At 41.5% G+C, this 20,874-nt stretch overlaps 1 long non-coding RNA gene across 6 annotated transcripts in view; it reads left to right on the forward strand.

Moving 5' to 3' along the window:
* LOC129620883 (uncharacterized) overlaps nt 1-20,874 on the forward strand; it is a 121,914-nt gene that overhangs the window by 46,886 nt on the left and 54,154 nt on the right. For all 6 annotated transcript variants that reach the window (XR_008698817.1, XR_008698813.1, XR_008698815.1 and 3 more), the window contains one exon: nt 19,891-19,993. This is a non-coding gene — a long non-coding RNA (uncharacterized LOC129620883). The remainder of the gene's footprint in view (nt 1-19,890; nt 19,994-20,874) is intronic.

Here is a 20,874-nt window from a genome sequence, read left to right on the forward strand (position 1 = left end):
CTGGAATGCCATCACCTCCACTAGCTTTGTTCGTAGTGATGCTTTCTAAGGCCCACTTGACTTCACATTCCAGGATGTCTGGTTCTAGGTGAGTGATCACACCATCGTGATTATCTGGGTCGTGAAGATCTTTTTTGTACAGTTCTTCTGTGTATTCTTGCCACCTCTTCTTAATATCTTCTGCTTCTGTTCAGATCAGATCAGTTGCTCAGTCGTGTCCGACTCTTTGCGACCCATGAATCGCAGCACGCCAGGCCTCCCTGTCCATCACCAACTCCCGGAGTTCACTGAGACTCACATACATCGAGTCAGTGATGCCATCCAGCCACCTCATCCTCTGTCGTCCCCTTCTCCTGCCCCCAATCCCTCCCAGCATCAAAGTCTTTTCCAATGAGTCAACTCTTCGCATGAGGTGGCCAAAGTACTGGAGTTTCAGCTTTAGCATCATTCCTTCCAAAGAAATCCCAGGGCTGATCTCCTTCAGAATGGACTAGTTGGATCTCCCTGCAGTCCAAGGGGCTCTCAGGAGTCTTCTCCAACACCACAGTTCAAAAGCATCAGTTCTTCGGCGCTCAGCCTTCTTCACAGCCCAACTCTCACATCCATACATGACCACTGGAAAAACCATAGCCTTGACTAGACAGACCTTTGTTGGCAAAGGAATGTCTCTGCTTTTCAATATGCTATCTAGGTTGGTCATAACCTTCCTTCCAAGGAATAAGCGTCTTTTAATTTCATGGCTGCAGTCACCATCTGTAGTGATTTTGGAGCCCAGAAAAATTAAGTCTGACACTGTTTCCACTGTTGCCCCATCTATTTCCCATGAAGTGGTGGGACCGGATGCCATGATCTTTGTTTTCTGAATGTTGAGCTTTAAGCCAACTTTTTCACTCTCCACTTTCACTTTCATCAAGAGGCTTTTTAGTTCCTCTTCACTTTCTGCCATAAGGGTGGTGTCATCTGCATATCTGAGGTTATTGATATTTCTGCCGGCAATCTTGATTCCAGTTTGTGTTTCTTCCAGTCCAGCGTTTCTCATGATGTACTCTGCATATAAGTTAAATAAACAGGATGACAATATACAGCCTTGATGTACTCCTTTTCCTATTTGGAACCAGTCTGTTGTTCCAGGTCCAGTTCTAACTGTTGCTTCCTGACTTGCATACAAATGTTAGGTCCATACAATTTCTGTCCTTTATTGAGCCCATCTTTGCATGAAATGTTCCCTTGGTATCTCTAATTTTCTTGAAGAGATCTCTAGTCTTTCCCATTCTGTTGTTTTCCTCTATTTCTTTGCAATGATCGCTGAGGAAGGCTTTCTTATCTCTCCTTGCTATTCTTTGGAACTCTGCATTCAGATGCTTATATCTTTCCTTTTCTCCTTTGCTTGTCATTTCTCTTCTTTGCACAGCTATTTGTAAGGCCTCCCCAGACAGCCATTTTGCTTTTTTGCATTTCTATTCCATGGGGATGGTCTTGATCCCTGTGTCCTGTACAATGTCATGAACCTCTGTCCATTGTTCATCAGGCACTCTATCAGATCTAGTCCCTTAAATCTATTTCTCACTTCCACTGTGTAATCTAAGGGATTTGATTTAGGTCATACCTGAATGGTCTAGTGGTTTTCCAAGTTAAAAATTGAAGACTTGGGTCACCGTGATATTTTCTGAGAAGTTCTGTAAAGAAAAGTGCTATAGACTAAGGGTTTTGTGTCCCCTGAATATTTACATATTGAAAGCTATTCCTCAATGTGACGGTATTTGGAAGGGGGCCATTGGCTGGTGATTGGGTCATGAAGGTAGGACCCTCATACATGAGATCAGTGCCCTTATAAGAGACCCCAGAGAGCTTCCTCCCCACTGCCACCAAGTAAGGAAATAGTGAGAAGGTGACCATCTATGAACCAGGAAGTGGGCTTTCATGAGACACTGAATCTCCATACTTTGATCCTGAACTTCTCAGAACTGTAAGGAGCAAATGTTTGTCATTTAAGCCACCAAGTCTAGGGTATTCTGTTATAGCAGCCCAAACAGACTGACAAGACAGACAAGAAAAAAAAATCATATTGTTGACATATGTACTTTAACAAAGTAAGTGCTGTGTTATTTATTGCCCTTCTCCACAAAATAAGGAAAAATTGATAGAATAGTCCATATTTACCTTCTAGTGACAACAGAGCATAATTAAAAAATAATGCACGTGGGGCAAAAGTCTTAAATAGGATTAAAGTGTACATGCCAAAGCCTTTGACTGTGTGGATCACAATAAACTGTGGAAAATTCTGAAAGAGATGGGAAGACCAACCACCTGATCTGCCTCTTGAGAAATTTGTATGCAGGTCAGGAAGCAACAGTTAGAACTGGACATGGAACAACAGACTGGTTCCAAATAGGAAAAGGAGTACATCAAGGCTGTATATTGTCCCCGTTTATTTAACTTATATGCAGAGTACATCATGAGAAACGCTGGACTGGAAGAAACACAAACTGGAATCAAGATTGCCGGCAGAAATATCAATAACCTCAGATATGCAGATGACACCACCCTTATGGCAGAAAGTGAAGAGGAACTAAAAAGCCTCTTGATGAAAGTGAAAGAGGAGAGTGAAAAAGTTGGATTAAAGCTCAACATTCAGAAAACAAAGATCATGGCATCCGATCCCACCACTTCATGGGAAATAGATGGGGCAACAGTGGAAACAGTGTCAGACTTAATTTTTCTGGGCTCCAAAATCACTACAGATGGTGATTGCAGCCATGAAATTAAAAGACTCTTACTCCTTGGAAGGAAAGTTATGACCAACCTAGATAGCATATTCAAAAGCAGAGACATTACTTTGCCAACAAAGGTCCGTCTAGTCAAGGCTATGGTTTTTCCTGTGGTCATGTATGGATGTGAGAGTTGGACTGTGAAGAAGGCTGAGCGCCGAAGAATTGTTGCTTTTGAACTGTGGTGTTGGAGAAGACTCCTGAGAGCCCCTTGGACTGCAAGGAGATCCAACCAGTCCATTCTGAAGGAGATCAGCCCTGGGATTTCTTTGGAAGGAATGATGCTAAAGCTGAAACTCCAGTACTTTGGCCACCTCATGCGAAGAGTTGACTCATTGGAAAAGACTTTGATGCTGGGAGGGATTGGGGGCAGGAGGAGAAGGGGACAACAGAGGATGAGATGGCTGGATGGCATCACTGACTCGATGTATGTGAGTCTCAGTGAACTCTGGGAGTTGGTGATGGACAGGGAGGCCTGGCGTGCTGGGATTCATGTGTCGAAAAGAGTCGGACATGACTGAGTGACTGATCTGATCTGATATGAGCCACTCTGATCACAATGAAACTAAGCCATGCTGTGTGGAGCCATTCAAGACGGAAAGGTCATGGTGGAGAGATCTGACAGAATGTGGTCCACTGGAGAAGGGAATGGCAAACCACTTCAGTATTCTTGCCTTGAGAACCCCATGAACAGTATGAACAGGCAAAATGATAGGATACTGAAAGAGGGACTCCCCAGGTCAGTAGGTGCCCAATATGCTACTGGAGATCAGTGGAGAAATAACTGAAAGAAACAATAAAGGGATGGAGCCAAAGCAAAAACAATACCCAGTTGTGGATGTGACTGGTGATAGAAGCAAGGTCCGATGCTGTAAAGAGCAATATTGCATAGGAACCTGGAATGTTACGTCCATGAATCAAGGCAAATTGGAAGTGGTCAAAAAGGAAATGGCAAGAGTGAATGTCAACATTCTAGGAATCAGTGAACAAAAATGGATTGGAATGGGTGAATTTAGCTCAGATGACCATTATATCTACTACTGCAGGCAGGAATCCCTTAGAAGAAATGGAGTAGCCATGATGGTCAACAAAAGAGTCCGAAATGCAGTACTTGGATGCAAACTCAAAAACGACAGAATGATCTCTGTTCATTTCCAGGACAAACCATTCAGTATCACGGTGATCCAAGCCTATGCCCCAACCAGTAATGCTGAAGAAGCTGAAGTTGATCGGTTCTATGAAGACCTACAAGACCTTTTAGAACTAACGCCCCAAAAAGGTGTCCTTTTCTTTATAGGGGATGGGAATGCAAAAGTAGGAAGTCAAGAAACACCTGGAGTAACAGGCAAATTTGGCCTTGGAATACGGAATAAAGCAGGGCAAAGGAATAGAGTTTTGCCAAGAGAACGCAGTGGTCATAGCAAGCTGCTGCTGCTGCTGCTAAGTCGCTTCAGTCGTGTTCGACTCTGTGCGACCCCATAGATGGCAGCCCACCTGGCTTCCTGTCCCTGGAATTCTCCAGGCAAGAACACTGGAGTGGGTTGCCATTTCCTTCTCCAATGCATGAAAGTGAAAAGTGAAAGTGAAGTCGCTCAGTTGTGTCCGACTCTAGCGACTCCATGGACTGCAGCCTACCAGGCTCCTCTGTCCATGGGATTTTCTAGGCAAAAGTACTAGAGTGTGGTGCCATTGCCTTCTCCCGGTCATAGCAAACACCCTCTTCCAAAAACACAAGAGAAGTCTCTACACATGGACATCAACAGATGGTTAACACCAAAATCAGATTGATTATATTCTTTGCAGCCAAAGATGGAGAAGCTCTATACAATCAGCAAAAACAAGACCAGGAGCTGACTGTGGCTCAGATCATGAACTCCTTGTTGCCAAATTCAGACTTAAATTGAAGAAAGTAGGGAAAACCACTAGATCATTCAGGTATGACCTAAATCAAATCCTTTATGATTGTACAGTGGAAGTGAGAAATAGATTTAAGGGACTAGATCTGATAGACAGAGTGCCTGATGAACTATGGATGGAGGTTCGTGACATTGTACAGGAGACAGGGATCAAGACCATCCCCATGGAAAAGAAATGCAAAAAAGCAAAATGGCTGTCTGAGGAGGCCTTACAAATAGCTGTGAAAAGAAGGGAAGTGAAAAGCAAAGGAGAAAAGGAAAGATATAAGCATCTGAATGCAGAGTTCCAAAGAATAGCAAGGAGAGATAAGAAAGCCTTCCTCAGCAATCATTGCAAAGAAATAGAGGAAAACAACAGAATGGGAAAGACTAGAGATCTCTTCAAGAAAATTAGAGATACCAAGGGAACATTTCATGTAAAGATGGGCTCAATAAAGGACAGAAATCGTATGGACCTAACAGAAGCAGAAGATATTAAGAAGAGGTGGCAAGAATACACAGAAGAACTGTACAAAAAAGATCTTCAAGACTCAGATAATCATGATGGTGTGATCGCTCACCTAGAACCAGACATCCTGGAATGTGAAGGCAAGTGGGCCTTAGAAAGCATCACTATGAACAAAGCTAGTGGAGGTGATGGAATTCCAGTTGAGCTATTTCAAATCCTGAAAGATGATGCTGTGAAAGTGCTGCACTCAATATGCCCGCAAATTTGGAAAACTCAGCAGTGGCCACAGGACTGGAAAAGGTCAGTTTTCCTTGCAATCCCAAAGAAAAGCAATGCCAAAGAATGCTCAAACTACTGCACAATTGCACTCATCTCACACGCTAGTAAAGTAATGCTCAAAATTCTCCAAGCCAGGCTTCAGCAATATGTGAGCTGTGAAGTTCCAGATGCTCAAGCTGGTTTTCAAAAAGGCAGAGGAACCAGAGATCAAATTGCCAACATCTGTTGGATCATCCAAAAAGCAAGAGAGTTCCATAAAAACATCTATTTCTGCTTTATTGAGTATGCCAAAGCCTTTGACTGTGTGGATCACAATAAACTGTGGTAAATTCTGAAAGAGATGGGAATACCAGACCACCTGACCTTCCTCTTGAGAAACCTATATGCAGGTCAGGAAGCAACAGTTAGAACTGGACATGGAACAACAGACTGGTTCCAAATAGGAAAAGGAGTACGTCAAGGCTGTATATTGTCACCCTGCTTATTTAACTTATATGCAGAGTACATCATGAGAAACGCTGGGCTGGAAGAAACACAAGCTGGAATCAAGATTGCCGGGAGAAATATCAATAACCTCAGATATGCAGATGACACCACTCTTATGGCAAAAGTGAAGAAGAACTAAAAAGCCTCTTGATGAAAGTGAAAGAGGAGAGTAAAAAAGTTAGCTTAAAGCTCAACATTCTAAGATCAACAAACTAAGATCATGGCATCTGGTCCCATCACCTCATGGAAAATAGTTGGGGAAACAGCGAAAACAGGGTCAGACTTTATTTTTCTGGGCTCCAAAATCACCGCAGATGGTGGTTGCAGCCATGAAGTTAAAAGATTGTTAAGCCTTGGAAGGAAAGATATGACCAGCCTAGATAGCATATTGAAAAGCATAGGTGTTACTTTGCCAACAAAGGTCTGTCTAGTCAAGGCTATGGTTTTTCCAGTGGTCATGTATGGATGTGAGAGTTGGACTGTGAAGAAAGCTGAGTGCTGAAGAATTGATGCTTTTGAACTGTGGTGCTGGAGAAGACTCTTGAGAGTCCCTTGGACTGCAAGGAGATTCAACCAGTCCATCCTAAAGGAGATCAGTCCTGGGTGTTCATTGGAAGGACTGATGCTGAAGCTGAAACTCCAGTACTTTGGCCACCTTATGCAAAGAGTTGACTCATTGGAAAAGACTCTGATGCTGGGAGGGTTTGGGGGCAGGAGGAGAAAGGGACGACAGAGGATGAGATGGTTGGATGGCATCACCGACTCGATGCACATGATTTTGGGTGAACTCTAGGAGTTGGTGATGGACAGGGAGGTCTGGCATGCTGCGGATCATGAGGTTGCAAAGAGTCAGACATGACTGAGCAACTGAACTGAACTGTTCTACATCTTGAATCAACAATCTTAATCAACGGTTAAGATTTTCAGTAAGCAAGAGAAAGGATTTTACCAAGATTCACAACTATTTACAAAGGTCTCATTTATTCTTTCAGAATAACTATTAAGGTCTTGTGAAAACCTCAGAGGAAAATGCTTTCTTTTAAGAGTTACTTGCTTAAGTCACAAATGTGTTTGTTATGGGAAAGTCAATTTATTTAATTTGCAATTGATCTCAGTAACTGTATTTATTAATTTACCACTCAATGTATTATATTAGACAGAAAGCACCTGACTGCTTAGTCTAATTTCTCTCTGAAAGGTGCTTGAAATTAAAGCATGCCTTCAGCCATTTCCGATCTAAATACATAATAAAGCTTTGTTCTTCTATAAGTGATAGGATACTTAGCACTTGGTGATTGGTTTGATAGACTGGGCACAAAAGAATCTTCAGGAATGATGCCCAGGTCATAAGGGTTGAGCCCTTGGATAACCAGTAGGGGAAGATGATGTTTGGTGACACAGGGGTCACAGAAGGAGGACAGCAAATTTTTCAGGAAGACAGGGTGTTTGACTCTGGACGTGGAAACAGAGGTGCCTGTAGGAGAAACTAACAAAGCTGAGTCACAGGCAAATGGAGGTATGTGTGTGGAGCTCAAGACAGAGATCTGCTGCTGCTGCTGCTAAGTCGCTTCAGTCATGTCCGACTCTGTGCAACCCCATAGATGGCAGCCCACCAGGCTCCTCCATCCCTGGGATTCTCCAGGCAAGACTACTGGAGTGGAGTGTCATTGCCTTCTCCAAAGATAGAGATCTAGAAATTTTAATTTGAAGCCAAGTACCCCTGACTCATATAGAGCCATTCTCAGCTGAGTTTGGGACCCTTGTAATTTGACTCAGGAAAGGTCAAATAGTTCTTAGTAACTTAATGCTTTCCTCATTGAGAACAGAAAAGGTTGCTTTTGAAAGAAAATCAGTATCCACTGTGGTGAATACGGCCCTTGAGTAATTTAGGATAAAACCAGCCACGGCATTGATGTTGGGCATGACGGGCCCTCCATCTTGCCCTCATCAGGGGCCAGAACATAACAGGTACTGAGTAATTATTTGTTGAATAAACAAATGGTTAAATATCCCCATTCACCATAAACTGCCCTCAAATATGTCTTTATCATCCAATGAAACTGGAAGTGCAAAGGCTAGAAATGCTTCTTTTTTAATGAAAGGATCATCCCCACATACTTCTGGGAGGGGTAATCAGCAACAACCATGGGTCATACAATTCCCCATTGGAATAATTTTTGGAAAAAGAAACAAGGATGGGGAAAGTGGGAGGGATTGAAAGGAGAAGGGAATCATGGGGGTCAGGCTGCTTCCTTCTCATCTTTCCCGGGGGCTGATCTGGTGTGGAGGCCTGAGGGCCTCCACCCAGGACACTCTTAAAGGTACCAAGATGTCCTTCCTTCCATCCTTTCCGTTCCTTGTTTTCAAATGTGCTACTGCACCCCCATCTAACCCCAGGAATATCAACAGTCTGAAGGCCCACCTCCCGGCTCCACTAATCTCCACAGCATTGATCTTTGCCACTAAATAGCAACTTGAAAAGCCAAGGAACAATGTGTCTCCCCCAGAAGTAATTCTGAGCCCTCTTGGGAGACTAAAATTGCCGTGCTGGGGTTTGTAAGAGGTACCACATCTCTGCAGGGAGGGGAAAGTGGAGATGCAGCAGTGGTAGGGAAAGAAGAGCCTTTGTTTCAGCCACAAAGATATTAACAAAGGCAAAGCCCTCACCCAATTGAAGGGAAAGGAGTTAGAAATTTGGGTGGGAAGCCTGCCCCCACCCTTCACTCTGATTTTGGCTTCTGCTTATTATGGTTCAGCTTCTTCTCTCCTTAAGTCACTTTTGGCTTCTGTCTTGGTGAGCAGCAACTCAGAAAGCATAAACCTGTCCCTGGAACGTCATCCTTTAGAGGCCGAAATGGAATATTTCTGGAATAACCTTTCTCTTCATGTCTGTACACAGCCCCAGAAGCAGCAATTCTGCAAGAGGGGAGTGGAAACTGAGGCCACAACCTATATTATGGAGCCTTCCAAAATGCTCCTCCCTGAAACAAGTAGAGAATTAACAGAAACATACTGGGGAGGAAGGGGGAGGTCTGGATGTCAGGTTAGCCAGTTGTAGAGACTTGTCCTCAGCCACCTGCCTTCCTCAGTTAACAAAAACTCCGTAAATATTTGCACTGCACACTGAGGGTTAAATTTAGCTGACAAGGTGCCCATGGAATGCCAGCCAGCCCATCTCCTGATGGTCCTTTGTTCCGAGAGCTCTATCGTCCCTCCTTGAACTATAGCTAGGAAAAAAAAAATCTCTACCAGGTTTCCTCCTGCCAGCCTCCAAAATCCTAGCGAATTCATTACCTGAGTTAAAATTATCCTTTTGCAAAACAGACCCCAGAGACTTGTGCTGGTCTCACTTCAGCTGCTGTTTATTGCAAAGCAACCTGACTTAATTTTCCCAGGTGAGTGAATGTTGGTGGTGAAAATCACTCACTCCAAGAATGACCACAGAAGCAGGCTCTATAGTTACCTGAAGAGTGCTCTTCTCTCAGAAGCTGCAGAGGAGACAGGGGTTGTTAGAGGCACCCCCTCTGAGCTCGCCTGCTGTTTGGGGAGATGAGACTTTATTTGCTAACATGTAGCTGGGAGTGTAACTTGGTTTTCCTGTTTCCATTCTGGGCTCTGGTACTTGACTTTGCTTTGTGAAGTTCTCCAGGGACAGGTGCATCCCATCTGCTGACATCCACTGGCTCTGAGGTGACACAGTCTCATGAAGACGGCTCCTATTTCAATGTTGTGTCTCCTGCTGTTCTGATTCTGTGTATTTCTCCTTCTCAGTTTTCTTTCTCTCCACGGGTCCCCATGGACCCAAAAGGACTACTTGACAATCTCCTGCTTTCCATCCTCCACCTGTATTCTATCAGTCTGGAATACAGTCATTACTTGATTCATCTTTCAATTCACTGGACTATAAACAGGAGCTAGGGAAAGCCAACAACTCCATTTTCCATTGGAAAATGCCCAGGAGCTGGTTAACAAGAGGAGTGTTCACAGGAAAGGAAATTAACAGTTTGATGAGATTTCAGAGTGTGTGCTAGGGAGGCTCAACCAGCAGAAGCCTCTTACCTGAAGCCATCAATCTCTCCTATACCAAAGGAGGAACTGAAACACAGATCCACAGTTGTACCTCAGCTTCCCCATGAGACTTAATTCATTCTCTTAAAAGATAGCAGTTTTACTAGATTAGGACATTTTGTTTCTGAAGTGGGAGGAATAAGGCATGCTAGAAATTATAGCATCATCGTCACCATTGTTGTATACATATATTTTGAAAAATGGCCTTTCTCCTTAGTTCCTGGGACATAATCTCTAATTTTTTTGGAATTTCCCTAGGAATAGAAGTATTTCTGTTACTCTTGGTGGATTCCTCAGATCATTAAATTTACACAAACAAGGTGGCTGAGGATGGAGGCTGGTGATGCCAGGAAGACTAATGATGTGATTAGAGAGTAGGGCTTTGAGCACAGGCAGAGAATACAATGTTTTTCCAGGTAGTTCTAAACCTGTAAGATGTTCTCTTTTCACCAACAAGTCTAAGTCCATAAACTCCTTCTCATCATTGAGGAGCACCCCAGGATGTAAGCAAACTTAAAATTAAGAACACAATGCTATATACAGAAAGAATTTATGCCCAGGGTAACAGGCATTTTACAGAACTTGCAGAGGAATATTCCAGGATTGAGGCAATCTAGTGGGAAGAGAACAAATAAAGTTATAAACCAACTTCCTGAAAACTTATTTAAATGAGATCATTGTGCATTATTCAGATCAAAGAATCAGTATTCCCAATCTTTAAGGGGTTCTAATAAATCAGTGAGAAAAGACTGACATCCCTACAAAAAATGGCAGGGCACACAGGGAAGCAAATTTTAAGAGGCAGCACAAAATGGCCAGTATACATGGAAAAATGTGCAACGTTTCTGGAAGTGAAAAAATACCAGTTAAAAATAATGAGCTATCATTTCTTTGCCTAAAAGATTGGCAAAGATCAAAAAGACTTTCAGTACCTAGTATTGGAAAAGTGAACTCTCTTATTAACATGTTGGATGTATAAATGACACAACCTTTCTAGTGGGAAATATGGCATTATGTATCAAAATGGCACATGGGCATTTCTTTTTACTAATTCCATTTCCAGAAATTTAAAATATGTTGATAATCAGACAAGTATATACATATATCCACATTCACACACATATATATCCATGGATGCAATATATCTATTAGTGGAGAGTTAAAACAGATTATAGTATATTCCCCACATACAGAATAATATACAACCATTAAAAATCAAGATGTTGATCCATATTATTCGTGGATGCAACACATTGTTGAATAAGAAAACAAGTGCAGGGGTTAAAAAAAAACATTCATAGCATATTCCCATTTTAATTGTGTGAATGCACAAATACTAACAATTATTCTATTCATGAGGGGGAATTACAGGTCATTTCCACTTTTTTATTGTTTGAATGTATTTTAGTTTTTTTCCTACAGCAGTTTTAGGTTCACAGAAAAATTGAGAGGAAGGTACAGAGATTTCTTATATACCTCTTCCCTCAAAACATTCATAGCCTCCCCCATTATCAACATCCCCCACCAAAGCAGAACATTTGTTTTAATTGGTAAACCATATTGATTTATCTTAATCACCAAAGTCCCTAGTTTATCTTAGGGTTTACTCTTGATGTTGTACATTTCATGCATTTGGACACACACATAATGACGTATCTACCATTGTAGTGTACAGAGTATTCTCACTGTCTTAAAAGTCCTCTGTGGTCCTCACAGAGACGAATAAAGCCCTCTGCTTATCCCTCTCCACCACCCTCACCAGCCACTGGCAACCACTGATCTTTTACTGTTTCTAAGGTTTTGCCTTTTCCAGGAAGTCATATAGTTAGAATCACAGAGTATATAGCACTTTCAGATTGACTTCTTTCCCTTGTTAATATGCACTTACATTTCCTCCATCTCTTTTCATGACATGAACACTCATTTCTTTTTAGTGCTGAATAATATTCCACTGTCTGGATATATTACAGTGTGTTTATCCATTCACCCGCCGAAGGACATCTTCTTAGATGCTTCCAAGTTTTGGCAGTTATGAATGAATTTAGTTTCTATAAACATCTGTTTGACTTTCCAGGTGGCTCAAATAGTTGAGAATCCACCTGCAATGCAGGAGACCTGGGTTTGATCCCTGCGTTAGGAAGATCCCCTGGAGGAGGAAATGGCAACCCACTCCAGTATTCTTGCCTGGGAAATCCCATGGACAGAGAAGCTGAGCTAGACTGGGGCTACAGTCCAAATGGTTGCAAGGAGTGTGATTGCTGAATCATATAGTAGGAGTATGTTTAGTTTTATAAGAAACTGCTAAACTGTCCTCCAAAGTTGCTATACAATTTTGCAGTGAATGAGAGCTCCCGTTGTTCCACAAAGATGTGGAGCAACATATCCCTTGTGGGGCAACGGGAGTTCTCATTTGTCGCCAGTGTCTGATTGTCAGTATTCCAGATTTTAGGTTCTTCTAATAGGTGTGCGGTTGTATTTCATTGCTGTCTTAATTTGTATTTTTCTGCTGATATATGATGTGGAGCATCTTTTCCATATGCTGTTTGCCATTTGTATATCTTCACTGGTGGGGTGTCTGTTTAAGTTTTTGGTCCACTTTTTAATTGAGTTGTTGAATAGGTTCCCCTCTATTCCTAGTTTTTGAGGAGTTCTTATTGTGAGTGGGTGTTGGATTTTGTTAAATGCTTTTTTTGCATCTATTGATATAATCATATAATTTTTCTTCCTTAGCCTATTGATGTAATTGATTTTTGACGGTCAAACCAGATTTGCATACCTGGGTTAAATCCCACTTGGTTCTGGTGTATAATTCTCCTTATCTGTTTTTCAATTTGATTTGTTAATGTTTCATTGAGGACTTTTACATCTAAGTTTGTGAGAGATATTGTTCTGTAGTTTTCTTATAATGTGTTTGTCTGGTTTTATTACTAGGGTAATGCCATCCTCTTTGACTGAATTAGGAAGTATTCCCCCGTTTCTGTCCTCCGACAGAGGTTGTAGAGAATTGGTACAATTTCTTCCTTAAATGTTTGGGAGAATTCACCAGTGAACCTTCTGGGGCCTGGTGTTTTCTGGTGTAGACGTCATTAATTATTATGCAATTTCTTTAGGCTTATTCAGTTTGTCTATTTTGTCTTGTGTGAGTTTTGGTAGACTGTATCCTTCAAGGAATTGATTCAGTTCATCTAAGCTATCAAATTTAGGGGCATAGAGTAGTTTAAAATATTCCATTATTATTCTTTCAGTGTCGGTGGGATGTGTAATGATCTTCCCTCTTTCATTTCACACACTAGTAATTTGCATTCTTTTTTTCCTCAGTTGTTAGTCTGGCTACAGCTTACTGATTTTATTGCTTTTTATTATTGTCCAAAGAACTAGCTTTTGGTTTTGTTGATTTTCTCCTGTTTTCAATTTCATTGATTTCTGTTCTAATCCTTATTATTTTTCCTTTTTTCCACTTACTTTGGATTTAATTTGCTCTTCATTTTCTAGTTTCCTAAAGTGTAAACAGATTATTGATTTTAGATATTTCTTCTTTTCTAATACATGTTGTTGCTCTGTCCCTTTTGTCCAACTCTTTGCAACCCCATGGACTGCAGCATTCTGGGTGTCCCTGTCATTCACTGTCTCCCAGAGTTTGCTCAAACTCATATCCATTGTGTTGATGATGCCATTCAACCATCTCATCTTCTGTCACCGTCTTCTCCTCCTGCCTTCAGTCTTTCCCAGAATCGGGGTCTTTTCCAATGGGTCAGCTCTTTGTATCAGGTGGCCAAAGTATTGGAGCTTCAGCTTTAGCATCAGCCCTTCCAATGAATATTCAGGGTTGATGATTTCCTTTAAGATTGGCTGGTTTGATCTCCTTGCTGTTCAAGAGACTCTCATATCCAGTGCTATAAATTTCCCTCTAAGCAGTACTTTTACTGCCTCCGACAAATTTTTTAAGTTGTATTTTTTATTTTCATTTCATTCAAAATATTTTAAAATTTTCTTGAAATGTTTTCTTTGACTTGTGCGTTATTAGGAAGTGTGTTGTTTACTCTCCACTCATTTGGGCATTTTCCAATTATCTTTCTGTTATTGATATCTAGTTTGATTCTACTGTGGTCTGCAAGCAGACACTATATAATTTCTATTCATTTAAATTTGTTAGGGCCCAGATTTCAGGGCCCAGAATATAGTCAGTTTTGATGGATATTTCATGTTAACTTGAAAGAATACTATTCTGCTATTGTTGGATGAAGTAGACTGTGGATATAAACTAGATCTAATTGATTGATGGTGTTACTGAGTTCAATATGTCCTTCCTAAATTTCTGTCTAGTGAATTTGTCCATTTCAACTAGAGGAGGTTGAAGTCTCCAGTTATGATAGTGGATTTGTCTATTTGTCTATTCTCCTTGCATTTCTATCAGTGTTTGCCCCATGTAGTTTGACGCTTCATTGTTAGACACACACATGTTCAGTTCAGTTCAGTCACTCAGTCGTGTCTGACTCTGCGACCCATGGACTGCAGCACACCAGGCCTCCCTGTTCATCATCAACTCCTGGAGTTTACTCACACTCATGCCCCTTGAGTCAGTGATGCCATCCAACCATCTTATCCTCTGTTGTCCCCTTCTCCTCCTGCCCTGAATCTTTCCCAGCATCAGGGTCTTTTCCAATGAATCTGCTCTTCGCATCCGGTTGCAGTTGCCACCTGCAGTGATTTTGGAGCCCAAAAATAAAGTCTGCCACTGTTTCCACTGTTTCTCCATCTATTCACCATGAAGTGATGGGACTGGATGCCATGATCTTAGTTTTCTGAATGTTGAGCTTTAAGCCAACTTTTTCACTCTCCTTTTTCACTTTCATCAAGAGGCTCTTTAGTTCTTCACTTTCTGCCGTAAGGTTCTGCCGTAAGGGTGGTGTCATCTGCATATCTGAGGTTATTGATATTTCTCCCAGCAATCTTGATTCCAGCTTTTGCTTCATTCAGCCCACACATGTTAAAGATTGTTATATTTTCTTGGAGAATTGCCCCCTTTATCATTATGTAATGCCCTTATTTATCCCTGATAACTTTTCTTGCTTTGAAGTCTACATTTTCTGAGATTAATATAGCTACTCCTGCCATCTTGAAGTTTTGAAATGTTAGCATGGTATATATTTCTCTATCCATTTACTTTTGAACTGTGCGTGTCTTTATGTGTTAAGTGAGTTTCTTGTATACAACATGTAGTTGGGTCTTGTTCTTTCATACACTCTGACAGCCCCTGTCTTTTCATTGTTACATTTAGACCGTTGACACTCATAGTGATTATCAATATAGTTGTATTAAAATCTACAGTATATGTACTGTTTTCTACTTGTTGCCCTTGTTTTTTTCCCTACTTTCGTCTTCTACTTTTTTACTGCCTTTTGTAATCTTAATTGAGCATTTTATATGATTCCATGTTCTCTATCTTAACATATCAGCTATAATTCTTTTTCTTTTTTCTAACTTGTTTTAGTGGTGGTCTTATTGTTTATGATATACATTCACAACTAACCCAAGTCCACTTTAAAATACCCTAAACGGCCTCATAGTGAGAGTAGTGAAGTCTCTCAGTCGCGTCCGACTCTTTGCGACCCTGTGGACTGCAGCCTATCAGGCTCCTCCGTCCATGGGATTTTCCAGGCAAGAGTGCTGGAGTGGGGTGCCATTGCCTTCTCCAGGGGATCTTCCTGACCCAGGAATTGAACCCGGGTCTCCTGCATTGCAGGCTGACGCTTTACCATCTGAGCCACCATGCATAGTATAAAAACCTTTTAATAATAAAATAATTCTGATTCCTTTCTTCTTTCCCTTGTATTGCTGTCATTCATTTCATTTATATATACATTATATATGTGCACATAAGATATATATGTTGCTGCTGCTGCTGCTAAGTCGCTTCAGTCGTGTCCGACTCTGTGCGACCCCATAGATGGCAGCCCACCAGGCTCCCCCGTCCCTGGGATTCTCCAGGCAAGAACACTGGAGTAAGCATACATAATTGAATACATTATTGCTATTATTATTTTGAACAGACTGTTTCCTGTTAGATCAATTAAGAATAAGAAGATATGTTTTTATTTTACCTTCACTTATTCCTTCTTCATAGCTCTTCTTTTCTTTATGTAGATCTGAGCTTCTTATTTATATCATTTTCCTTCTTTCTAAAGAATTTCTTTTAAATTTCTTGCAAGACATGTATACTGGAAACTTAGTCCCTCAATTTTTGTTTGTCTAAGTAAATCTTTCGGAGAAGGCAATGGCACCCCGCTCCAGTACTTTTGCCTGGAAAATCCCATGGACAGAGGAGCCTGGTGGGCTGCAGTCCATGGGTTTGCTAGAGTTGGACACGACTGAGCGACTTCACTTTCACTTTTCACTTTCATGCATTGGAGGAGGAAATGGCAACCCACTCCAGTGTTCTTGCCTGGAGAATCCCAGGGACGGGGGAGCCTGGTGGGCTGCTGTCTCTGGGGTTGCACAGAGTCGGACACAACTGAAGTTTCTTAGCAAGTAAATCTTTATTTCGCCTTCATTTTTGAAGGATAATTTCTCTGGTATAGAATTCTAGATAGGTGGGTTTTTTTTTTTTTTTGCTTTCAATAACTTAAATATTTCACGTCACTCTCTTCTTATTTGCATGGTTTCCGAGAAGTTAGATATAACTCTTTTCTTTGCTTTTCCATAGATATGATATTTTTCTGCTCTAGCTTCTTTCAGGATTTTTTTAATTTTTGATTTTCTGTAGTTTGCAAATCATATACCTCAGTGTATTTTTCATTTATGCTACTTGGTGTTTTTTGAGGTTCCTCAGTCAGTAGATTGGTGTCTGACATTAATTGGTGAAATTCTCAATCGTTATTATTTCAGCTATTTCTTCTCTTCCTCTCCCTTTCGTCTCCTGCTGGTATTTCCATTATGTGTATATTACACTTTTTGTAGTTGTCCAAAACTACAAAATGTTGTTCTCTTTGCTTTTCAGTTTGGAAGGTTTCTTTTGAGATATCCTCAAGCTCAGAGATTCTTTCCTTAGCCATGTCATCTGTTAATCTACTAATAGACCTGTCAAAAGCATTCTTCATTTTTGTTTCAATGTTTTTGATCTCTAGCATTTCTTTTTGGTTCGTTCTTAGGATTTGCATCTCTCTACTTGTATTCTCCATCTGTTCTTGTGTGCTGTCTACTTCATCCATTGGACACCTTAGCATATTAATCATAGTTGTTTTTGAATTCCTGGTCTGATAATTCCAACATCATTGCTGTGTCTGGTTTTGATGCTTGCTCTGTGGTTTTTGTCTTTCAATATGCCTTGTAAATTTTCTTTTTGATAGCTGACATAATGTACAAGGTAAAACCAACTGCTATAAACAGGACTTTAGTATTGTAGTAAGGAGGTATGGGAGGAGAAGGCAATGGCACCCCACTCCAGTACTCTTGCCTGGAAAATCCCATGGGCAGAGGAGCCTGGTAGGCTGCAGTCCATGGGGTCGAGAAGAGTTGGACACGACTGAGCAACTTTGCTTTCACTTTTCACTTTTATGCATTGGAGAAGGAAATGGCAACCCACTCCAGTGTTCTTGCCTGGAGAATCCCAGGGATGGGGGAGCCTGGTGGGCTGCCGTCTATGGGGTTGCACAGAGTTGGACACAACTAAAGTGACTTAGCAGCAGCAGCAGCAAGGAGGTATGGATCAAGGGGAAGCATTCTATAGCCCTAGGATTAGGTCTTAGTCTTTCAGTGAGCCTATGGGAACTTTAAGTACAACTCAGGGAAATTTTTCTCCTCCCTTAGATGAGAGACAATGGCTAGAGTGGGCTGGAATTGGGTATTTCCCTTTCTCCAGGGAAGTTAGGCTCTGATACCATCCCCATGACGTAAGACTCTGGTTAATTAGTGCTCTGTTGTATTAAAAAAAATTTTTTTTTTCCTTTCTCCCCCTGATGGAAGCACAAGGAGATTCATCTCTGATATTCAGTGTGAGAATCTGGTCAAGCTCCTGGTGGTAAATTTCACAGAATTGTGAAGGCCACCCTATAACTGGGTCCCCCTGGAGTTTTTAACTCTCAGACTTGTCCACTCTGAGCTCCCAGCAATTTGTCAATTATAATGCAGGCTCTCCTGCCCTGGCGTCAATTCCCACAGCGGTTTCCTCTCATAAAACTGTTCCAGTAACCCATGACTCTGTACATTCACCTCTCTCTCCAATCTTCACTCTGGGAAACATTTTAAAGTCATTTCATTTGTAATTTCTTCTCTCCATTTTCTCTTCCTGGAATTTCTGTTATTTGGCTTTTGAACTTCTTAGCATAATCCTGCTTTTCTTCTATTTCTCTGTATTTTTGCTTTACTTTTTAAGGGAAATGATTCAACCTTATCTTCCATCCCTTGTTCATTTTGCGATCACGTTTTTAATATCAGGAGCACTTACACGCTTAGTGCTCCTCCATACATGAGGGAGGGATGAGTATATGATGTCCTGTTCTTGTTTCGTGGATGCAGTGTCTTCTCTTAGCTCTCCAATATATTACTCATAATTGGTTTTTTTTTTAATATGCTTCTCCTTATATCCTCCAAGTTGCTTTTTCTTTGTTTACATCTCTAACTTCCAAATTAGAAATTTTCTTCAGATGTCTGGTTTTCTTCGACTGACTGCTCGTGATTAACATATGGGGCTATCAGGCTGCTCATGAGCTCTGAATTTGTAGGTCCAGCTTTACTGAGCTGTACTGTAGGTGATCCCCATTTACTGAGCTTCACTGTAGGATGAGCCCCATTTACTGAGGGACTGTACTGTAAGGTGATCCCCATTACTGAGCTTTACTGAAGGGTGATCCCATTTACTGAGGAGCTGTACTGAAGGGTGATCCCATTTATTGAGGAGCTGTACTGTAGGTTGATCCCATTTACTGAGGAGCTGTACTGAAGGGTGATCCCATTTACTGAGGAGCTGTACTGTAGGGTGATCCCATTTACTGAGGAACTGTACTGAAGGGTGATCCCATTTACTGAGCTTCACTGTAGGTGATCCCCATTTACTGGCAAAGACATTTGCTAAGGCCTTTCCTTTGAACTGGCCAAATAAAGCAGAGAATTTTCTTCCTGTCTCCTTCCAAGAGGGTGAAGGACTGGGTGTCATTGTCTGGAACTGAGTGAGGTATTCACTGTGCCTGTCAATCCACCAACGGCTCCGGTTCCAGAGGAGGCTCACCCTGAGACTTTGGGTCTGGTTTTTAGCTTACCCTATACTGGTTTAAGATTGTTCTTTCCTCGTTCTAGGGTGGAAAGCTCTTTATGGCAGGAAAGCTGAGATCAAGAACTATATCTCTAGCTTTGATAGTTCCAAAGTATAAACTCCAAAGCACCTAGGACATAAAACTTTATGTCATTGTGGAAGAAAAGCTATCTAAAACTTGAAAATAAGGCAAAAATAATGGCTTTGTGACCTTTCTAAAGTCTGTGGAGAGTCATCTGTCTTACCCAGGCAATGACCCTTTGGTTGTGGCCCAAACGTTTTACAACCCTGGTATATTAAGAGATTAACTTTTAGAAAAATAATAAGGTTCATGATATATTGGGGGGCCCTCTGTTAGAAAAGTTACCCACACACTTGTCTACAGACCATTAACTTGTTTAGCATCTATTTAGCTAAACTGAATCTTACTTCAGTACTCCTTTCCCCACTAACTCTATAATCCCTGTTTCTCAAAGTTTCTCCAAACCGGCTCTCTTCTTATTGCTGGTTTCTTCATTAATGAATTAATAAAACTTTGGCATGCGTTTGCCATCTGTACGTATGGGATTTATGTTTTCTTTGATAGTTGGAGAATTGTGCTTTTTCACCATTAATGAAAAGTCTGAAAGAATAGTCACTCAGTAACAAAGAGTTGTGTCTCTTGGCCTTCCTCCCCAGATGAGGTGAAGGTACTCTGAACTGGAAGAGGTGGGGAGAGTCAGACGGAAGCCAAAGAGCTTGGAAACTGGCAGGTGCTAAGAAGAGGTCTGAGCTGCAGAATGTAAGTAATTTGCTTTTTAAAAAAATTATTTATTTTATTTTTGGCTGCACTGCATCTTCGTTGCTGTGCTTTCTCTAGTTGCGGTGAGCAGAAGCTACTCTCTAGTTGCAGCGCATGGAATTCTCTTGCTGCCGTGTTTCTCTGGTTGCCGAGCATGGGCTCTAGAGCACAGGCTCAGTAGCTGGTGCACAGGTACGGTTGTCCCTCGACACGTGGAATCTTCCCAGACCAGGGATCAACCCTCTCCCCTGCATGGGCAAGTGGATTCTTAGCCACTGGACCACCAGGGAAGTCCAGAATGTAAGCAACTTGCTTTTTATAAAATGTGGATCATACTGTACTTGCTACTGTACATTGTACTCAGCAATATGGGGTGAACATCTTTACAGGTCAAAAAATAATTGTCCTAAAATACGATTTTTTTTAATTGATAATAGCACACTACCATGTGAGCTAGCTTAATGACTTAGGGAAGCTCTGCCCATTTCTCCTTCCAACCGGTAGGCACAGTCAGTCTCAGTTACTTTAGTTTTTAAGTCTTGCATTAAAATAACATCTCCTTATTCGAAAGAATCCTAAACTGTGTGGACCCCAACAAACAATTGTAATCAAGATCTAGTGATGAGAGTTGGCACAACCTGGTTAACTGCTCTTTCTGAAAACCCGCTAATAAAACCAGTTGTCTTTAATTCTGTGGGCCATTCAGGGCAGCACTGATTTATCTCCTTACAAGGAGAGCTTTAGGAACAAAGGATGCTGGGTTCAGGGAGCCTCCCTGCTGTTTGTCTCAGGTGAGAGCAAGCCTCCACCCACCCCGCCCACCCCCGCCCCAGCTCTGTGCTCCTGAACCTTTGACCAGGAGGCAGGGATGTGCCTTCTGG

This window comes from Bubalus kerabau, chromosome 10, assembly GCF_029407905.1.
Source record: "Bubalus kerabau isolate K-KA32 ecotype Philippines breed swamp buffalo chromosome 10, PCC_UOA_SB_1v2, whole genome shotgun sequence".
In the NCBI taxonomy this organism is placed as follows: domain Eukaryota; kingdom Metazoa; phylum Chordata; class Mammalia; order Artiodactyla; family Bovidae; genus Bubalus; species Bubalus kerabau.